The sequence below is a fragment of the Pseudophryne corroboree genome, chromosome 2 (assembly GCF_028390025.1).
Source record: "Pseudophryne corroboree isolate aPseCor3 chromosome 2, aPseCor3.hap2, whole genome shotgun sequence".
In the NCBI taxonomy this organism is placed as follows: domain Eukaryota; kingdom Metazoa; phylum Chordata; class Amphibia; order Anura; family Myobatrachidae; genus Pseudophryne; species Pseudophryne corroboree.
Window position 1 is genome coordinate 983,982,517 of NC_086445.1, and position 17,946 is coordinate 984,000,462.

Genomic DNA, 17,946 nt, shown 5'->3' on the forward strand with positions numbered 1-17,946 from the left:
ATGCCCCTCAGACATGGATTCATACATACATGCTTCCTGCTATCCCACTAGGTCATACATTTCCCACCTACAACTCTCCCCCGACCATCCAAACTTCTGTAGATATTGTATAGATATTTTTCTGTTTAGTGATTAGATAGTGGCAGTTATTGGTGACTGCCAAAGGGTGGACTGTCAAAGTCGAAAAATACTGCAGTACACACATTATGTACAAACTACACACAGATGGCCCCCGCGTGCGTACTTGTTCTGCCGTGCATGCACATATCCGCAATTTGCGTATGGTCGCTCCCGCGGTCCTGCGCATTAGGGCGTGGTATGGGTATTTACGGTAGAGTTTGTGAACGCATGGAAAGCTATCAAAACACATTACATATTTAATCCAAATAGTGCACAATCTACACATAGCCTCCCTGCACCGCATCAGAAAGTAACAGCAGTTTAAATGGTAACAGAACAAAGGGATTCACCTTTACAGGATAGGAGGGGACAGAACAAGGTTATAAGGTGGTGTTTGGTATCCAGCTGTAGGGTATTTTAAGGGTAACATTCTGGTGTTGGTTTGAGAAAGATTGCATGTTCCTGCGGATAGTTATGTGCAGGAGCAGAATATAGATATAAACTGTATTTACTGTACATTATGTATGCGGCGGGAATCCAGAGGAGACCACCCACAAGAGCAGTTGGAACAGACATCGCCCACCTATTCAAACCGACCTATGACCTCTCCTGTACTGTAAATGACCATCCCTGTGTCCAATGGACAAAGAGATTACAGTATCCATTGTGTTAAGTTTTGGATGAATTGTATAAAGAGAGCCTGCTGCAGGCCTGGTCAGACACAAGACTCACAAAGTTATCTATTAGATGACCGAGGAACGGACCAGGAAGCGCAGGCGAAACCAAAAGTATGTACCATTGACTGTAGCCATTATTCTGTTGTATTGTATCGTATTATTTATATTGTAACCCCCTTTCTGTAATAATACGCTGTGGTGTCGGAACCCAGCATTTTAAATAGCAAACCGGTGTCGTGTTTTTCCTTTCCCTGCTAAGGTTTAAAGTTTTATTGCTATCGCTTGCATTGTTGTTAAGGATTTGTGGTGTATCTCTTGGTGTGTACGCGCTGTGTGTACTTTGTACCATCAGCACGGCGTTTGTACGCAAAGTACGTACACAGTAAGGGACTCTGTACACTAATAGCGTACAAAGTACGTAGAGTGTGTATTAAGTATAGCGGCCGCAGCGGCTCCATGGTAAAGTGTATTTAAGGTGTGTTTAAGGTATAGTTTTCATTCCTGTATATAAATCAGCATTCTCAATATATATATATATATATATATATATATATATATATATATATATATATATATATATAGTAGGCAAGAAGGATGGGCGGCACTCTCCAGACTTCAAAGTATCAAAAAATGTCCTTTAATCCTACGTTTCGGGCTTACACAATCGTGTATGATTGTCCCTGACGACGGGCGCAAGCCCGAAACGTAGGATTAAAGGACATTTTTTGATACTTTGAAGTCTGGAGAGTGCCGCCCATCCTTCTTGCCTACTATTACAGGGTTGCTGACCCAGGGAGGGCACCAGAGCGAGCATACAAGGAGACCATAATATACTGAGTGCCGGATTGAACCGCATTTGTATATATATATATATATATATATATATATATAAAGGAATTATTGTGCCACTTGTGTTTACCAACGATTACAGGCCAAAGTATATTATGTACCATGCAAGTAAAAATTGACACTCCCTAAATATTCAAAAGGGCCTCTGCTGACGCCCAAACAGGGATGGCGGTTCCCTGTGGTATGAACTTAAAACCACAAGGGAGGGGGGGGGGGGGGGTATAGCGACCAACGGTGTCTTAAAAAGATAAAGGCTCACACTGTAGGTGGATGAATATAAAAATAAAATACAATTTATTCACATAGAAAAAATGTTTCACATAAAAAAAAAAATTATACAACAAATCTCTTTAAAAAATGGGATAAAAACAATGTACACATAAAATATATTACCAGTTAAAATATATAAATAAGAAGATTATTGCTTAACTGGGTATGTGGTCACTGCAACCTGGCAGTGACCACATACCTAGTTAAGCAATAATCTTCTTATTTATATATTTTAACTGGTAATATATTTTATGTGTACAATGTTTTTATCCCATATATTAAAGAGTTTTGTTGTATAAAATTTTTTATGTGAAACATTTTTTCTATGTGAATAAATTGTATTCACATAGACAAAATTGGTCGCTATACCCCCCCTTAGAATAAGTCCGGCACTCACTGGTATACAGCTGGTGGTGTAAAACGCTCCGGTGCCCTCCATCCAGGCCTGCAGCCCGTGTATGCAAAGAAGTTGAAATAAGGCGGCACTCAGGAGACTTAAAAGCGGTGAAATCAAAGGGTGCTTTAGTCAACGTTTCGGGGATCGTGACCCCGTCTTCAGGACACACATAGTGAACACATTGTGAAAACAAACATTAAATACCTTACCTGGCGCCTCCCCGGCCGTCCTCGCCACGCCGATGGTCAGTTTCCGGGATCCCGGCTTCCGGACTCCAGCGCGATCACATGACCGGAAGCCTGCTCACCAGGCTGTCATTCAGGGGCGTGGGGGATCATTGCCAGGTTACGCCTGTCAACAATAACAAAACACATCACGTATAGTGCAAAAAAATAAACCAATTGTGCCAAATAACTAATTATAAGACAGGTTAGTACAATCACTGCCTGAACGAACATCTGTGGTAATAATACAATGTGAAAGTGCACTACATATAAATAATATACATATTCCAGTGAAAACAGACAAATATAAAATATTAAAAGCAAAATATATAGCAGCATAGTGTTGTGTCTTAACGCTATACACCTGATGGGTACAAAAGACCCTTAAGGTCTATATTTCAGCTTAACTAGTATTTGCCATCTCTGGCTTTTAAGGCATATTTGCCCTATGGCTTACACCTCAGTCCTATCATTAGCTTATAATTATATATCAAAGGACCGGGTGATTGGGCTAATGTGCTATATGTCATGGGATCCACCGACCCATCTACTATACTAGTGTACACACATATATAGCTCCATTATTGCAGTCCCTTAAATAAAATTGCTCATACCCAGAGACTCATTTAGACCTCTGGGGCTGAGTGTATTGAGAGTCAGGATCCATCTGGTTTCCAGCTGTAATAAATGTTTGGCCCTGTCGCCACCCCTTATAGAAAACGGGGCCTGATCTATGATTCGATATCGGACAGTGGCAAGGCTGTGTCTGGCATTAGCAAAGTGCCTGGCTACAGGCTGTTCGCTTGTGCCCGAAATCAAGGCCGCCCTAATGGCGGACCTGTGTTGCGTCATTCGAACCTTGAAACTGCATTCAGTTTTCCCTACGTAATATTGTCCGTAAGGACACTTAAGCAGATATACTACAAACTTAGAGTTGCAGTTGACTGACACCTTGATGTTGATCTTCTTTCCAGTGTATGGATGCTGGAAAGAATCTCCCGGGATCAGGAAGTTGCATGTGGTGCATCCACATTTGTAGCAACCGTATCTCTGTTTCAAGAAATGTGAAGTAGGTGTTGGTTTTTTAGACACATCAGTCTTGACCACTAGGCTCCTGATGTTTTTACTTCTCGTATAGCTAGGCATTAATCTACTATTTTTAAACATCCAGAGCTCAGGGTCCGACTGAATAATGGGCCAAAGTTCCTTAGCTTTTTTGGTAGTATATATACTCGCTGTGTTATATTGATTAACCCATGGAATTACATCACTGCTGGATTTTTTGGTTTTAGTCTCCAGCAGGCACTGTCGAGGCTGGCTAAGTGCTTTCTGTCGAGCCTGTATCAACAGCTCTTTGGGATAGCCTCTATCTTGAAATTTAGATATCATTGCTTCAAGTTGTGTATCAACCTGAGACACGTGATACACAGCAGTGATGTAATTCCATGGGTTAATCAATATAACACAGCGAGTATATATACTACCAAAAAAGCTAAGGAACTTTGGCCCATTATTCAGTCGGACCCTGAGCTCTGGATGTTTAAAAATAGTAGATTAATGCCTAGCTATACGAGAAGTAAAAACATCAGGAGCCTAGTGGTCAAGACTGATGTGTCTAAAAAACCAACACCTACTTCACATTTCTTGAAACAGAGATACGGTTGCTACAAATGTGGATGCACCACATGCAACTTCCTGATCCCGGGAGATTCTTTCCAGCATCCATACACTGGAAAGGAGATCAACATCAAGGTGTCAGTCAACTGCAACTCTAAGTTTGTAGTATATCTGCTTACGTGTCCTTGCGGACAATATTACGTAGGGAAAACTGAATGCAGATTCAAGGTTCGAATGACGCAACACAGGTCCGCCATTAGGGCGGCCTTGATTTCGGGCACAAGCGAACAGCCTGTAGCCAGGCACTTTGCTAATGCCAGACACAGCCTTGCCACTGTCCGATATCGAATCATAGATCAGGCCCTGTTTTCTATAAGGGGTGGCGACAGGGCCAAACATTTATTACAGCTGGAAACCAGATGGATCCTGACTCTCAATGCACTCAGCCCCAGAGGTCTAAATGAGTCTCTGGGTATGAGCAATTTTATTTAAGGAACTGCAATAATGGAGCTATATATGTGTGTACACTAGTATAGTAGATGGGTCGGTGGATCCCATGACATATAGCACATTAGCCCAATCACCCGGTCCTTTGATATATAATTATAAGCTAATGATAGGACTGAGGTGTAAGCCATAGGGCAAATATGCCTTAAAAGCCAGAGATGGCAAATACTAGTTAAGCTGAAATATAGACCTTAAGGGTCTTTTGTACCCATCAGGTGTATAGCGTTAAGACACAACACTATGCTGCTATATATTTTGTTTTTAATATTTTATATTTGTCTGTTTTCACTGGAATATGTATATTATTTATATGTAGTGCACTTTCACATTGTATTATTACCACAGATGTTCGTTCAGGCAGTGATTGTACTAGCCTTTCTTATAATTAGTTATTTGGCACAATTGGTTTATTTTTTGCACTATACGTGATGTGTTTTGTTATTGTTGACAGGCGTAACCTGGCAACGATCCCCCACGCCCCTGAATGACAGCCTGGTGAGCAGGCTTCCGGTCATGTGATCGCGCTGGAGTCCGGAAGCCGGGATCCCGGAAACTGACCATCGGCGTGGCGAGGACGGCCGGGGAGGCGCCAGGTAAGGTATTTAATGTTTGTTTTCACAATGTGTTCACTATGTGTGTCCTGAAGACGGGGTCACGATCCCCGAAACGTTGAATAAAGCACCCTTTGATTTCACCGCTTTTAAGTCTCCTGAGTGCCGCCTTATTTCAACTTCTTTATATATATATATATATATATATATATATATATATGTACGTATATATACACACATACATAGATTTGTCTAAATATAGGGGGGTACCAATATTTATGTTGCCTCACCTGCAGTACGCATGGTTTTGCTAACTGCTAACAAATTTGCTGCTGTGATCAGATCTGAATTAACCCCTGGTTTTAATTATTTGTTAAATGTGAGTGCTCTGCATTAATAAATACCTTTATCCTTTAACGGGATGCAGTAGGGATCACGGCTGTCAGGAATCCAGCAGTCAAAATACTGACGCCGAAATCCCGACACCAGTCTTAATGCCGATGCTGGAATCCAAAAAGGGAGCAAGATTCTGCTGCCGGAATCCCGACAACCGAAGGTCCAGAATGAAGCAGCAGAGGTAAGCTGGGGAGGGGTGGGAGGTTAGGTTTAGGCTGCAGGGGAGGGTTAGGGTTAGGCTGTGTCCCGTGGGGTGAGGGTTAGGCTGCAAGAGGAGGGGTTAGGGTTTTGCACCCCCCTCCGAGGGTTAGGGTTGGGCTATGGGGTTGGAGGGTTAGGATTAGGCTGCAGAAAGGGGGGTATACGTTTAGGCACCTCCGGGGGGTGAAAAAGGTATGGCACAAACTGGGAAGCATAGGGTTAGGTAGCAGGCAGGGAGGGTTAGGTGAGTGGGCAGAGGGTAGAAGACCCTTAACTCAACCCTGTCGGTCTTTCTATGTTTGGTATCTTAGCATCGGTATTTTGAGCGCCGGGATACCACACGGCGGTATATCATACTGGTCCCCCTTTAATAGGCTGACCATATTATTCCTCTAACCTGGGACACTCATGACTTACACAGGTTCTGTGGCTGGCTGGTTTTAAGCAGCCACAGAACCTGTGTAATTCATGATTGTCCCAGGTTAAAGGGATAATATGGTCATCCTACCCTTTAACCACTTACCTGACATGGTCACATCAGATGCGACCATACCAGCAAGTGCCTTAAGTTACCTGGTTGTACAGTATACGACCAGTGAGATAAACAGCATTTGCAGCTGCAGGAAACAGAAACTTCCTGCAGCTGCCACTCTCAGGGGGACCAGGAGGTCCCTCTGACTTCCCTTCCCGCGGGCGCCCAGTATCCTCTACGGACTACGAGAAAAGGATTTACCGGTAGGTAATTAAAATCCTATTTTCTCTTACATCCTAGAGGATACTGGGGTCCATTTAGTACCATGGGGATGTACCAAAGCTCCCAAACTGTGTGGGAGAGTGCTGAGGCTCCTGCTGAACTGATTGACCAAATTGAAGGTCCTCAAAGGCCAAAGTATCGAACTTGTAAAACTTAGCAAACGTGTTCGAATCTGACCAAGTAGTTGCTCGGCAGAGCTGTAAAACCAAGACACCCCGGGCAGCCAACCAGGAAGAACCCACCGACCTAGTAGAGTGGGCCTGTACAGATTTTCAACATGATAAACTTGTCGTGGAATAAACATGCTGGATAGTAAGTCTGATCCAGCGTGCAATTGTCTGCTTTGAAGCAGGACACCCAATCTTATTGGGATCATAGAGAACAAACAGCGAGTACGTCTTTCTGTGACGAGCTGTTCTTTTCACAAAGCCCTCACAACATCCAAAGACTTTGAAGTAGCAGAGGTGTCAGTGACAACCGAAACCACAATAGGTTGGTTGATGTGAAATGCGGACACCACTTTAGGAAGAAATTGCTGACGAGTTCTGAGTTCAGCTCTGTCCTCATGGAAATTTAAATAGGGACTTTTGTGAGACAAAGCCCCCAGCTCCGACACAGGTCTTGCTGAAGCCAAGGCCAACAGTGTGACGGTCTTCCACGTAAGATATTTTTCATCCACCTTCTGTAACGGTTCATACCAGTCCGATTGGAGGTACTGCAACACCACATTGAGATCCCACGGAGCCGTGAGCAGCACAAAGGGAGGTTGGATGTGCAGAACACCTTTCAAGAACGTCTGGACCTCAGGGAGAGAAGCCAATTGTTTCTGAAAGAAAATGGACAAGGGCGAAATCTGGACTTTTATGGAGCCTAGACGCAGGCCCACATCCACGCCTGCCTGCAGAAAAAGCAAGAAACATCCCAGATGAAATTACACCACAGAATAATTTCTGCTCTCACACCAAGAGACGTATTTCTTCCAAATACGATGGTAATGCTTAGTCTTTACCCCCTTCCTGGCTTGGATCATAGTTGGGATAACCTTGTTAGGGATCCCTCTCCTGGCTAGAATCAGCCGTTCAACTTCCATGCCATCAAACGTAGCCACGGTAAGTCCTGATAGACAAACGGGCCCTGTTGCAGAAGATCCTCATGAAGAGTTAGAGGCCACGGATCTTCGAGGAGCATCTTCAGAAGGTCCGCGTACTAGGCCCTTCTTGGCCAGTCCTTAGCAAGGAGTATTGCTTGAACCTTTTCCCTTTTTATTCGCTTTAGAATTCCTGGGATCAGAGGAAGTGGAGGAAACATGTACACCATCTGATAGACCCATGGAGTTGTCAGGGCGTCTATATCGCCAGCGCCTGTGGGTCTCTTGACCTGGAACAATACTGCCTGAGCATCTTGTTGAGACGAGAGGCCCTCCTGTCGATCTGTGGATATCCCCACCGACTTGTATAGCACCTGAACACTTCCGGGTGAAGGCCCCACTCCCCCGGGTGCAGGTCATGTCTGCTGAGGAAGTCTGCTTCCCAGTTGTTTACTGAATGAAGACCGCTGACAACACCACAGCATTTCTTTCTGCCCAGAGGAGAATTCTTGACACCTCTGACATTGCTGCTCTGCTTTCGTTCCGCCCTTTCAGTTTATGTACGTTACTGCCGTCACATTGTCTGACTGCACCTGAATTGCCCGATCTTGAAGAAGATGTGAGGCCTGCAGAGGGGCATTATATATGGCCCTAAGTTCCAGAATGTTGATTGGAAGGATGACTTCCTGACTTGACCATCTTTCCTGTAACTGCACCCCCGGAGTGACTGCTCCCCAACCTCTGAGGCTTGCGTCTGTGGTTAACAGAATCCAGTTTTGAATTCAAAACCTCCATCCTGCGATGAGGTGAGAAGACAGTAGCCACCACAGAAGGGAGATCCTGGCCTTTGGCTACAGACGGATCCTCTGGTGCATGTGAAGATGCGATCCAGACCATTTGTCCAACAGATCAAGCTGGAAGGGTCTTACGTGAAACCTTCCGTATTGAAGTGCCTCGTAAGATGCCACCATTTTCCCCAGAAGGCGAATGCATAGATGCTCTGACACCCGGGTTGGCTTCAGGACATCCTGAACCATCGACTGGATTACCAATGCCTTTTCCAATGGAAGGAACACCTTTTGCGACTCCGTGTCCAGTATCATTCCCATGAACGGGAGCCTCCATGTTGGTTCTAGGTGAGATTTCGGAAGGTTCAGAATTCACCCGTGATCCTGGAGGAGTTTGGTTGAGAGAGCAATACTGTCCAGCAATCTTTCCCTGGATGGCGCCTTTATCAGGAGATCATCCAGGTACGGAATTATGTTCACTCCCTGCTTGCGGAGTAGAAACATCATCTCTGCCATCCTTGATATCCAGAGACACTAGGAATTCTCCCTCCTCCAGACCTGAGATCACAGCTCTCAGAGACTCCATATTGAATTTGAACACTCGTAAGTACGGGTTTAAAGACTTGAGGTTCAGAATTGGTCTTACCGAACCGTCCGGCTTTGGTACTACGAACAAGTTGGAATAGTACCCCTTCGTTAGTAGATGAGGTGGAACTGGAACAATGACCTGAGTCTGTACCAGTTTTTGGATGGCATGCTGTAACGTTATACTTGCCTCTTGTGAAACTGGCAAGCCTGATTTGAAGAATCTGTGAGGTGGGAGCTTTTGGAACTCCAGTCTGTAGCCCTAGGAAATAAGATCTATGACCCAGGGATCCTGGTACGAAATTGACCAGATCTGACTGAAGAATTGTAGTCGGGCTCGCACCTGACAAGCAATACAATTTTACGTGACAGCCTAAAGACTGATGCGTCTACTATCGGTGGTTTTTCCCATTTTTTCCTACCCTCCAGAGGAAAAGGAAAAGATGAGAGCAACCTTTTAGGGATCTGAAACTTTTTATCAGGATTAACCCATGGCTCCTCAAACAGGGTATTCAATTCCTTTGACACAGGAAAAGTGACCGAGGACTTCTTTTTTTACATTGAAATAAGATTCCTCACACTCCTCTGACACCTTATGAGGAATATGCAGAACATCTCTGATAGCCTGCATTCCCTGTGACAGAGCTGCACCCCCCCCCCCCCCCCCCCGCCTCTGAGTCCAGCTCCCCCTCCTCCATGTCTGACCTGTCAGCGTCAGTGATCGCTTTTGCGGACAAATGGGAGGGGATTGAGACACTGTTTTGGGGACTGAGTCTCTGTTCATAAACTCATCCACAGTCTGTTTTAAGTATTGCCTCTCTTTTTCATTTCGGGCCAATTTTGTAAAAAGAATGGAGAGCATTCCTTTAAGAGAATTAACCCACTCCGGTTCAGCCCGCTATTCTGTGAACCCTGAGTAACCAGTAGTGAGCCTCCTGGTGAAGAGGAACACTCCGCTGTACAAGAAACACACTCGTTGCCTGACATAATATAAATGTGACAGAACACACACACAGGAAAAGTTTAAGCACAGGTAACTCACAAAGAGCCCTTCAGGGAGACACAGAGTTGTTTCGAGCCAGCCCCCACCTCGCCCTTATCGCTAATGCCAAGCTTAGCCGGGTCGCAGACTAAGTACCCTGATAGGGGATTTAGTACACAGTCGCACCCCCCCGGCTATAACCCCCTGGTACTGCTGAGGTAATTTGGAGTCACACTAGGGGAGCTGCGCGTCCCTGTCAGTCAGCGTCTGTGTCCACTACAGAGGGAAAATGGCGCTGATGAGCTGCTGGATCCTCTCATAGTGAAGCCCCGCCCCTTCAATGGCACGCGTTCTTCCCGCTTTTTTTATACTTGCTGAGGTAATTTTTGTGCTTAAAATGGAGCAGAACTGTTTTAAGGCTGTGTTTGCCAGTTTGGGTACTGAGTACAGTGTATTGAGACGCAGATGTGTACTGTGTCTGGAGATGCATTCTGCCCCATTTAGAAGCCGTGCATCTCCGTACCCTTGTGCCGCCATAATGGCCAGCGCCCCGCTAACTGGGACTCCGGCTCAGTACTCACCACTCTTCATTCCTCTGGTTCTTTTAGGAGTGGCGGCGTGCTGCGGGAAAGTACGCTCACCATGGTGGGGCTTGCGAAAAGTTCCCTCAGGAGGTCAGTGTCCTGTCAGCGGGGAACAGGACCATTAACCCTTCAAGAGGTTGCCCCCCCCCCCCCCTAGGTCCCATGAAGCAGGTAGGCTGGTGCCAACCAGCCCTGCCTGAAAATAACAAACATAGAAAATAAATGCAGAAAACTCTTCAGGAGCTTCCTTCAGCGTGACCGGCTCCTCCAGGCACATTTTCTAAACTGAGTCTGGTAGGAGGGGCATAGAGGGAGGAGCCAGCCCACACTATCACAGTCTTAAAGTGCCCACGGCTCCTAGTGAACTCATCTATACCCCATGGTACTAAATGGACCCCAGTATCCTCTAGTACGTTAGAGAAATATATATATATATATATATATATATATACACATGTGTATGTATATATATATATATATATAAACAGTATTTGTATTCGGCACTCATGAAATAAACATCACAGTCAGCTTGCCCGGTGCCCTCTAAATTAACTTTGCAGGTTGCAAATATAAGCACAATGAAGCGGCACTCCAGGACTTAATTCAAATAAACGGGTCCAGTCTCCCGATTTTGATGTGCAACGTTTCGGTTTTAATCACAAACCTTCGCCAGGCATATACATACAACAGAACAAGTCTTACCTATATAACAAATGAAATCACCAGGTGCAGTGCAGTCCAGGAAGCCCCAGAGTTAGACTTCCAGCTGATGTCATGCAGCATGGACTAATTACGTAACAAGAGAGTGTTAACCATTCACCACACTACAGACATGGAAATGCATGAATGACATTTAATATTCAAAGGCGAAGGGTATTTGGCCTATTGTTCAAACTGACCCTGACCTACCATCTTTGTCCAAGAAATGGATAATGCCTTGTTATAAACGAGGACGTAGTATTCGTGACATGATTGTGCACAGTGACATTTCTGATTTTGACTCCCAGGCACCCCAACATTTTCTTACCAAAAAAACGGGTAATTATAAATGTATAGGGTGTACCACTTGCAAATACCTAGAAACAGGAGACACTATAGTACATCCGCACTCTGGCAAACGAATCAAACTGCAACATTGTTTCACATGTACCTCACACTATGTGGTGTATTGTATCATTTGCCCCTGTGGATTATACTACATAGGGAATGCCACATGCATGTTTAAAGTACGCATGGCCCAACACAGGAGCGCTATTAAATCCGCGCTTGAAGGCAAACAAGCCGAACAACCTGTTTCTAAACATTTTAAGTTACGAGGACACACTTTGTCTTCATTAAAATACAAAATGATAGACATGGTCCCGGAAAGCAGGAGACGTGGTGACAGATCTAGGCTCTTGCTACAAAGGGACGCACAGTGAATTGACAGGCTCAACACTAACACCCAAGGGGTTAAATGAAACACTTTCTTACAGCAGTTTTCGGTGATGTTTTTCTTCATCTCTACATGTTTTCATTAATTGATCTAATTGATTCCCCCTGGTTAACCATTTAAGTCAATTGTGATGTGGTGTTGTATAATCTCCCCGATTGCCATACTCGTATATAATCTTTGATATAACTTGTTGCATTTTATCCTGGATGATCATTGTATTTACAAAATCTCGTTTGAATATTAAACATCATTCATTCATTTCCATGTCTGTAGTGTGGTGAAGGGTTAACACTCTCTTGTTACGTAATTAGTCCATGCTGCATGACATCAGCTGGAAGTCTAACTCTGGGGCTTCCTGGACTGCACTGCACCTGGTGATTTCATTTGTTATATAGGTAAGACTTGTTCTGTTGTATGTATATACCTGACGAAGGTTTGTGATTAAAACCGAAACGTTGCACATCAAAATCGGGAGACTGGACCCGTTTATTTGAATTAAGTCCTGGAGTGCAGCTTCATTGTGCTTATATATATATATATATATATATATATATATGTGACTTTTCGCCTCACAAGTGGCGCTATACCATCTATTTGCATATATATATATATATATATATATATATATATATAATTATTTATTTATTTTTACTAAAATCATTTTGGATACGTTGAAATACATGTTCTTCACCTAATTCACAAAAGACATTTTCTGAGTATTTTTTTGGGGGGAAAATTGTCAGTTAAGTGGTCATAGAAAGGTGTTGCAGTACTACTGTACATAGCATGTGAGCATTACCTTTTTGACAAAAAGAAGTGTGGGACTATGAAGCTTTCATGCTAAATGAGAATTAACCTTTCAACAAAAAGAGAGAGGAAAAGGATTTTTTTTGAGTGTGAGATTTTTTTTCTATTTCATACCTAGCCAACTGACCCAATTTTCGCGGGATAGTCCCTTTTTTTGGAACTGTCCCGCTGTCCCACCCGCGGGCAGCAGTATCCACTGGTGGTGGTGGTGGGGCAGTTGGGAGGCACCTGTCACTCGTTCTGCCTAGCAGAGCAGCGTTGAATAGACGCTGTGCGCATGCCCCTATAGTGACGGAAAATGGAGCGTGGCTTGCATCACCAGCATTCCAGTGAAGCCATGCCCCCTTTCTAATAGGTCATGCCCACTGTTTGTAGGTAATAGAAGTTGGGAGCTATGCTGTATTGACTGCACCTCGTTTGGCTCTGAGAATAAGAGGCCTATTCATGAAGTAGTGATAAGAGTGGAGAAGTGAGCCAGTGGAGAAGGTGCCCATGGCAACTAATCAGCATTGATATAACATTTATAATTTGCATACTATAATATTATACAGAGTAGCTGATTGGTTGCCATGGGCAACTTCTCCACTGGCTCACGTCTCCACTCTTTTCACTGCTTCATGAATAGACCCGTAAGAGTCTATGGAGTCTATTCACGAAGCAGTGAAAAGTGTGGAGAAGTGAGCCAGAGAAGAAGTTGCCCACAGGCCAATGTCGGACTGGGGCATGAAGGGCCCACCGGGGGAATGCTGTTGTAGGGGTCCATGCTTATGGGTGTGGCCAGGCTACAGTGGGGGAATGGCCAGCCACCACAGAGGTTTGGCAAACCATTACAGAGTACATGTTCTGTACCCCTTGGTAAATATATAATAAACCATATTCTTGTGAAATATAATGTAACATATGTATAATGCATAACTGAAGTGCACCAGGATAGAGTCTGGAACCTGATCGCTAGAAGAGAAGGAGAGCCCACAGGCTTTGGGGCCCACCGGTGGTTTCCCCTGTTCCCCTGTGGGCCAGTCCGACTCTGCCCATGCCCACCAATCAGGGTTGAGGTAACATTTATAAAGTAATGTAACGCTGTGTTAATAACTGATAGGGAGGATATGTATTGTTACCAGTCCAATAATACTGTATGTTACTGTGTAAAGGATATTACAGTTATAGTTTATTATAGAAATATAGGTACTGATGTGAATTGGGTGGCACGAGGGGACTTGGTGGACTGTTCTGGAAGCCCTTGCGCTGCTGAAGAAGGAAGGGGAACGGACAACTGGATAACGCGGCCGCACGAGCCGCTCAGCAGGGGGGCTAACGAGCCGCTAGGAGCGTGAGAGTGTGGCGCAAGGAGAGAGAACACAGCTGATGAGGGGACGGAGCGGTGTGCGGAGAGATAGCTGACGGAGTATGGATATAGAGGACGCGCTGAGGGGAGGAGAATAGCCTTCTACACCCTAGCTGCATGGGACTTAAGTTACCTGATCCCCGGTGAGTCGAGTGTGCGGGCCCTCACATGACCTCGGAGAGTCCCAGTCTCAGATGCCACATCAACGGAGCTGGCTCCACAGTGATGACGGAGCTGAGGATCCGTTAATAAGTGTATGGGCCCTGTGATCACCTCCCCGGCCACGCCCGGTAACGCCCGGTAACGCCCTATGAGAGGCAGCTCAGGAAAGTGACCCCTCCCAGATAGGGGAGTGTATGCATAAAGAAGATAGAGGGAGGCTGTACCTCAACCCCATATAAGGATTGGGGATGGAACATTAGTACTAACACCAATAATCCTTTCATAGAAGAGGGATTTTACCTATCTAAGAGATCTGCATTGAAGGGAAATTATCCAAGCCTCTCACCAGATCAATATTTATTCTCATATATGTAAACTCCTCAAGCCGTGGCTGTTTTGCATTGAAAGGAGCAGTAATAACCAATGCTAAGGAGTATCCATTAACAGCTATTATACAGTACTGGATAAATATAGTACCTTTTAATTACAGTAGCTGAATATAACCCGCACATTTGTTACTCCATCCTTATTCCGAACTAACTTTAGCCGGAAACAAGAAGGACCATTTAATAACCCTTCTACCTGAGAGGAAGGAATTGAAGGAGTAAAAGCCCCTTAAGTTTAAGTATATAGGATTGTCACCAGATTAGTACAGTGGGCTGGAGAGACATAAGAAGAGTGGTTTTCAATTTGGCGAACCACGTAAAGCGTAACTAAAGTGAAGACGGTGCATAGACTTATCCTACCATACTATAACATTGCTTATATGAGTCACCATATATATCTAAAAAAAAAAAATTATCTCTACCATAACACTGTGACTATATAGTATAGTCCCCCCAAAATCCTACTGTGATATCCTCACCGGGTACATTGGATAATAAAATGATTGAGGTGGAAGTATCCTCATTGACTCTATCTTACGTAAGAATTTGGGGGAGAAATATCACTAAGGCATTCTGGATATATCTACATATTTCTGAGAAGAGCTAGCTATAGTGGAATCACCATTTCGCCTTCCCGGTCAGGGAACCTGTTGTTATATTTAGCGGAGGAAATTAAATTCAGATACTTATAAAAGTATAGGGATGTTGGAAAACCCGTAATCCGCATTAATAAAGAGGATATTAATATATGTACCCAGAGATATGTTCATTTCCAATTGAGTGTCTGAGACTGTATTATTCCGCAGCCGAGATCTGTTCATTGAGCCCACTCTAGGCTCTATATACGCTACTATTAGTGGACTTTCAGCACCCTACATAATATTTCCATGGAAAAGGATAAGACAGAGGGTGTACTTATAGGCACCTCTATTATCTATGAACAATACCAATAATTAGGTTTTCCTGAACTAACTACTACAACAACTACATAAGGAATACTTAAGGTAAATTGGGCCCCAACAGTGCACCAACGATAAACAAAGGGTATACCCTGACTATGACAATTAGACTGCATTGAGACTCGTAAGTTTATTATAGATGCATGTATTATATATATATATGATAATATTAGTCATAACCAATTTGTTGTATTGCATACACTGTAGAAGTTTATGGATATGAAAATACGGGTGTATATGATATTATTATTTGGTAAAGTGAGTTATAGTGAATATATATTAATTTTACTCCCCGGAGTGGATAAGGTAATGAATTGTTACATCTGTGAAGAAACCAATAACATATGAATATATTAAAGTCATATTAATAAATACTTACCGTGGAAGTGGACAAGTGTTCTCAGTCACCAGAACATCCAACTCTGAAAAATAAAAGAAGGCAATAAGGTAAATCAAACAACCCACATGTGAATCAGTACATATTCTCTACTGAACATAGCTTTCCCAAGCAAGCTAGGGTTGATATATAGACTGCTTGGGTGGAGGCACTCGGTTATAAGTATTAAGCTCCCCTGGGTGGTGGGAGAGGGGTTACATTTTGGAGGCACTGCTGAGATTCTATTATACCAGCGTCTTCTGTTGACTAACTATCTGTAGGAATATAGTGTCGTGATGGAGAAGGTTACGGAGGAAGATATCAGTCGTTGGTGCCAAGAGAAGGGAGTGCATGTTAACTATAGTCTGAGTTTGGTTGGGAATCTTTCCACCGTCAAGGAAGAAGAGGAATTGAAATTTATGGAGCAAGTCTATGGGCTAAGTTATCCCTGTATCGTGGATAAATGGAAGGAGCAGAATGGAGAAGTGTCTGCTATGCTCCTCAGTGGTAAGGACGTATTGGACCGGACTTTATTTCCTGGTATGATCATATTGGAACGAGGATCTGGGAGGAAAATCCAAATAATATGGCCTGAAGGACAAAGGTCAGAAGAGGAAGAGGTCACCCATGGAGATGATCAAGGGGCAGGAGAACATATCACTGGTGTTAATTCTGCTGGATCCTATATGATTCGTGATGAAACCCATGCTGCATCCCGACAACGTACCAGCTCAGAACCCCAGGTGGAAGCTGTAGTCGACAAAGTGGTTAGCCATCTGGAAAGATGGCACTTTGAAGGAGGATATCGTAGGTTGAGGATATTCTCGGGAATTACTCCTGTACCCGCAGGAGAAGAAACATACGATATGTGGAGGGAGGCTGCCATCCAACATTCTGAGGAATGGCAATGCCCAGAGCATATAAGAAAGCAGAGAGTGGTGGAGAGTCTGCGTGGGCCTGCCATGAGGGTGATCCAAGCGACCAGGAGGAGCAACCCCAATGCCACTTTACGGGAATATATTGAGGCTTTGGATTTCTCCTTTGGAACCTTGGAAGATGTTGGAGATATGTTGGCCAGGCTGAACGGCACTTATCAAAATTACGGAGAGACGTTAACCCAATTTATATATAGAGTGGACCAGTTAATATATAAGATTGTGGACAAAGGAGGACTTACATCAGACGTCGTGGATGAGAGGCGATTAAGACAAATCTTGAAAGGGGCTCTTACCAACAGTCCGATAGCTCAGAAACTTCGTTGTACTATGACTCCAGCTCGACCCCCCACCTTGAATGAATTAGTCAGAGATGTCAAATTGGAGGAAGTCCAAATGGAAAACCGAGAAAAGTCTATAAAAAAGGTTAAAGTTGTATTACCTACTGCTGATCCCCCTCCTGTGGATGACAGATTATTGAGAATGATAGAAGAACAGAACAAGAAAATCGACCAGCTTATAGCTCTGCAGACTAGCCAACAACGAGCCCCCAATAGGCTGTTGGGTGTAGGAAGAGGAGATAGAAGAAGTGACTATAGAAATGCCTACGAGTGCTATAGTTGTGGGCAGTTTGGACATCGGTCATTTGAATGCCCCCTAAGGGGGTCTGAGAGGAGGGGAATTAACAACAATGAAAGAAGAAGGTCATCTGAAGGGGGAAACTCCAACGGGAGTGCTGTGGACCCCTCACAGACTCCCCAATAATACAAGTTAGAGCTATGGGGAGTGCACAATGGTCCCACTCTGTTCCCGATAGTTTATTGGGACATGCACCTATAACTAAGGCCATGATCAATGGTCACGATTGTACTATATTGATGGACAGTGGATCACAAGTGTCCATAATATTCGAATCTTGGTACAACCACCATCTGGCAAAACTTGGTTTACC

General features: G+C 44.0%; 1 long non-coding RNA gene across 2 annotated transcripts in view; it reads right to left on the bottom strand.

The window, feature by feature from the left end:
• LOC135050173 (uncharacterized) overlaps positions 1 to 17,946 on the bottom strand; it is a 386,553-nt gene that overhangs the window by 323,115 nt on the left and 45,492 nt on the right. For both annotated transcript variants that reach the window (XR_010241562.1, XR_010241563.1), the window contains exon 4: positions 16,063 to 16,105. This is a non-coding gene — a long non-coding RNA (uncharacterized LOC135050173). The remainder of the gene's footprint in view (positions 1 to 16,062; positions 16,106 to 17,946) is intronic.